Source organism: Perissodus microlepis, chromosome 11, assembly GCF_051167445.1.
Source record: "Perissodus microlepis isolate ML-2025 ecotype Zambia chromosome 11, ASM5116744v1, whole genome shotgun sequence".
Taxonomy (NCBI): Eukaryota; Metazoa; Chordata; class Actinopteri; order Cichliformes; family Cichlidae; genus Perissodus; species Perissodus microlepis.
Window position 1 is genome coordinate 18,337,185 of NC_140471.1, and position 5,102 is coordinate 18,342,286.

General features: G+C 43.5%; 1 long non-coding RNA gene across 1 annotated transcript; it reads right to left on the reverse strand.

Annotated features, from left to right (window-relative positions):
* Positions 1 to 664: 664 nt before the first annotated feature.
* LOC146377545 (uncharacterized) lies at positions 665 to 3,995 on the reverse strand. Its single transcript, XR_014801747.1, has 3 exons — positions 3,908 to 3,995; positions 2,327 to 2,386; positions 665 to 1,631 (listed from the first exon to the last, which is right to left on the reverse strand). It is a non-coding gene; the product is annotated as an uncharacterized LOC146377545 (long non-coding RNA).
* Between the last annotated feature and the right edge of the window lie 1,107 nt (positions 3,996 to 5,102).

Genomic DNA, 5,102 nt, shown 5'->3' on the forward strand with positions numbered 1-5,102 from the left:
CATTAAACTGTGACCAAGATCAATTAAAACCCTGCCTCACCCCGATAGCAATCTCCTTCTGCAGCCTATGAGGGGAGTTTGTGCGTGTCTATGTGTATGTGTGTACAATAATGTGTACACATGCGGATGCGCCTGACTCTGTGTGTATGTGTGTGTGTGTGTGCGCACATTTTGTGAGTGTGGGTTAAAGAAGGGAGCTATAACAGAGAGTCATCTCCATCCTCTACAGTGGGTTGTAGATGGTTGCCAAGCCGCAGGGAGAGCCTGCCATTGATTTTCATCGCCTCTTAAGCGAGATGAAAGACAATAAAAAACAACAACAGTCATGATCACAGCACTGCTGGCCATGTATGCATATAATGATTATCCATATCTTCATTAGTATTCCTTCCTTTGTTGTAATTATTTTTATGTGGCACTGGCCTTATCATTGTAATGAAAATGAATAATGCTTAAAGTGTGTTATATGTGTGTGTTGTGTGCAGAGGTGCTAAAGCAACACTACACACTGAATGTGGGTCTGCACCAGCGTGGTTCCTCATTCTCTCTTTTCTCATTTTGGGATCCGTCCAATCGTGATATCTCACACATACACACACAGACACACACACACACACACAGGCTTCTGCCCGCCTATCGTTTTTATTTAGAAAGTTTAGTGTTAGTGGGCAACATTTCCTGTTGCATATGGTGTGCTATTTTCATGGTGCACGGTCGCTTCCAAAATCATTGGCATAACAGCGAGACTGGTTGGCAGAAATGGGAGGCTTGGTTATGGGGTGCCAAATGTGCGTTGGCATGTGAGATGGAGGGTTGGGAAGTGGGAAGTGGGAAGTGGGGGACGCCATGAAGATGGGGAGCGGATGGCAGTGTGCGCGGCAGGACAGGGCGGGAATAAAGGCGGAGTACAGTCTCCAGCGTGCGGACTGGCTGCCAAGCTGACTGTCATGTTAGCCACTGGGACTGGTTGCTGTGGGCCTCAGGTTGTTTTGGTGCGCACATCAAAAGGACAGGCTGTGAACATGAAAACATAACTCATTCTCCCCTTATCTATCCCATCTTCTGCATCTCCTGCACTCAGTTTTTCCTCTTGCTCTTAGGGCCTCTTTTAGTCTGCTCTCCCACGAGAGGCACATCCTAGGTGCTGCAGAATCTTTGAGCTCAGGAGGGGAGACAACATGCCTGCAGGGTTGCCACGACAAAGTGCAGAAAAGACCCGGGAGAGGAGAGGGAAAGGATAGACGTGGAGAAGAGAGGTGGTCAGCAGTCTGAGAGGCTCTAGCCTAACTATTGCGTTATCAGAGATGAGAGCTAACTAGTTAGGCTGTATTTCCAGCTCAGAGGATTACCTAAACTAAACACAAGCTTCTCACTGCATCACAAGCCACAGGAAAAGTGCCGTCTGCCATTTTCACCCTCCCTCCGTTGTGCCTGTTTTTCATCTTTTGCACTGCTGTCAGCACTGTTTCAATTACATTCTGCAGCTTATGTCTATAGTGGATTACACCAGCTCGGTGTTCACGTGTAAGGCTCTGGGTTGGCTTGTGCTTGTAGGCTGTGCTGGGTTTTCTTCTTTTTTTATTGTCTAGTCCAAAGACAATTGTGTTGGCCTGCGAGCAGCTTCCGCCTCTCTGTAGCGTAGTGGAAAAAAGAAAAAAAAAATTTGAATGAGCCAAATTCAGAACAAAGAGATCCAATTTTGATTTCTTAATGCTGTTGTTGTTTTTTTTTCTTTCCTCTTTGTACCATGCTGTTTATTTTTAGTTGGTGGGGCTTTTTCTTCTCCTAGATTGGCTGTGCTTAGTTGTGACCTAGTTTATAAAAAAAAAAAGGGGGGGGGGGGGGGGGTAGTTTGGCCAAGCCATGGGAATCAGGGGCAGATTAACTTTCTGTTAGTTCTCCCTAGTAAAGCTCCATATGTCAGGGCTGCTGCTGTGAAAAAGAAACCAAAGTCACTAAAACAGCAAAATAACTTGTCGGGTTAACATGCCCACTTCTACTGAGCAGCTGCCTCCCCAGCATGAACAAACTAAAGGCTAAGTTATGCAGTGCTGTTGTAATAGCCACAGTGTAAATATCCAAGCTATACGTATGCATTCAGAGGCATAGAGTTATGAATGTGCCACCACAACATTGTTGATATGTTGTGCATTATCTGCCTGCTTTTGAGCTTCTTATGCACCTGAAGTAATCGTGTTTACTGTCACTCACTCACTCGATGGAGAATGACAAATGCAGCACAAAGAAGGTTAGAGCTCGAAATAGCTTAGCTAAATAAGAAAATAGGAATCTGTCTAGCGTTACAGCAAAGGAGAAAATTACTTACCCTTCCTTCACCTGCTTTGTGTTGTCCAACCTATCAACTAATACCAGCAGCACTGCAAACCTGTAGAGGAAAAGTGTTCACGAAGGTCAGTCACAATTCTTTCGGCCCCACAAACATATTCCTCTCGCCCTGATGTGTGCTATAATTGCATTTCTGAGGAAGTGCACACAACAGGATGTGGGTACCCCAACACCTCAATGCTAAAACATCCTTCAGCCTTAAAAGCTTGTGTTTGCAGCTTAGAGGTGAGTGGACAGCAGAAGGAAGCAGTGCTGCGTGTTGCTTTATTACAACTGAATTTCCAGCTCGGAGGGAATAAGCAGTCATCTCCAGTTTCTAATCACAGCAACCCCAAAACACAGGCTGTATTTCCCAACAAACACAACCTAGCATCAGTACTAAGGTTATTACTTCACAGTTGTATAGAATCATTTGCATTCGTGGTCAAGAAAGGGTTTTGTCCAAAGTTCTCTTCATTTATTAGATCTGCTAAAAACGTGTGAGGGATCTCTCATCAAGTCGTGCTCTGTAACTTCCTTCTTCCTCTATTCTTTTGTGTTTTTTCATCTGCCAATTTCATGTAAACACCTACATGTTAGCCACAACTGTTACTGTAATTAAGCATATTCTGAAGTGATAACCTCATTGAATTTCAAAGCATTTACGGGGTTATCCAGCTGAAGTCGGCTTACAGAAGAAATCAGGGATCAGGCGTAAATGACAAGAGGATAAAGGGATAGGAGATTGGGGAGTAATGGGGAAGGGTGTTGTCTTCTTGTCTTGCTTTACTGCAGGCAGTGCAGGGGCTAGTTGGATGTTTTGATGGCAAAGAGCCTTGAAAGATCTTGAGGGCGTAGATTTTAGAATACTTATTTTCTCTGAGTGAAACCCTGACCTTCGCGCACAGGAATGCATGAAACCGCTAGTATAAACACTGGACCGTGGATAGGGGCAGAATCACCACTATGAAGTGTAGCAGTTGGGTGAGCTCCGAACATCTAAAGCAATCAGAGTTGACCCTGGTGTCAAACCTTTCTCAGGGTTTAGCAACACATTTCAAGCTCATTAATCTGCCATCAAAGCAGCATTAGGAAGACAACATAGTACAAAACATGGCAAACAGCTACAATAACAAGAAGAAAGACTTGTACCACACCTCCTCACTTTATGACAGTTGGGAAAACAACCACTCCCACAAAACCCCCTACCCCAATCCAGCAACCCTGAATTAGACCTAAGTGGTTAAGAAAATGGACGAATGGATGTTTAAAGGAATAAGTATGCAAACCCTACTTAAAATGACATTGTAAATGGTGGAGAGAGGCTTGATTCAAAGAAGATCCAAAGCAGTTTCCTGGATATGCAAACGTGTACACATTTGCATGGTCACACAGGATGCACAAGTGGTCACATCCTGCGTAGGAGACACTTGACATGGACAAAGTGTTTCTAAATGGACACAGGATAGGGACATTCTGAGAAAATGCGATGAATGTGATGTGGAATGAGAGCTTTTATTAACTGCGGAAACAAATACCTCACTCAGTTCCCTCGTCTGTCTCTCTCTCTGCTTTTCATTACCTGGCCTGCTTCATCTGAGGACAGTTGGATAGAGCCGCGGCCTCTGCAGAGCATCTCTGCAGGGTCCCCTCACGGTGGTCCCTCCTCCCCGCCACTGAAAAACTACCCATGGCTACTTTTAAACTTGTAGCGGATGATTAGACTTGGGTTGCATCCCAGAACACCGCTCAGCCCCAGCAGGGATTCAGCAGGGAGCATCGCAGCCAATGCATAATTTCTCAAGATGGGGGGACTCACACTGAGCAAGTGAATCCCAATCCTGCAATGGCAGACATGTGAGAAGCTTATTGAAGAGCTAAATAAGACAATATTGAGCAGATGAGAAGAAGAAGAAAAAAATTTGACCTTTTTCCTCTTACACTCAGATGGAACACGTTTTTAAGTTATTGTGTATTATTGGCTAAAGAGCTGGGGCTTTTCTATCCCTCATTTGTTGTACATCCTTCTCCCCTCACCATCACCCTCATTTTACATAAAGGGATTCACATGAATGCACTCTCTTCTCAAACATATTAAAGGTTTTATGGGTTTTCCAAGTTTCTTTTCATTGTTTCCCTTCAGTTTTTCAGTCTAAATGCTGCAACGGCGGGCACTTTTCAAAATCTTAAGAAAAAGAAAAGCAGCATTTTTTGGAACAACAACAGCAACAGAATAATGTTATGGAGATATTTGTGGGCCTCTCTGTCTACCAAATGAGGAGATTGCAGTCTCTTTCATCCAGTTCTAATCAACGCTGAACATGTGGGAAACTAATGGTGTTTTTCTGTTTGCAAAACAGTGCTCGCTTCACCTCTGAGTGGGACAGTATACCGGATTGAACAGATTATAGGCTGTGCTGTACATAACAGCAGGTCAAATGTACAAAATGTGCATCTTTTATTTTTAATGGCTTATGAATATTTAACTGCCAGGGTCACTTAGCAAAAATCCACAGTGGAAATCAATAAATTGTTTTTTTAAATGGAAACCTGGCTAAAGCATTTATTTTCACCAAAAATACTATAAATTACCCTGAGCTTAATCTCTTGAGCACTCTGCCAGAGTGAAAAAAATAGCAATTTCTGCCAGCACTGAGTGTGTGTGAGAGACTTTTCTTTTTATGCATGGTTGAATGTGTGTATTCTTGATTTTTGTAGTTGTTGTTGTTGTGAGCAAGTTGGTGTGCATTTTGCAGTACTGATTGGACTTTTTGGGC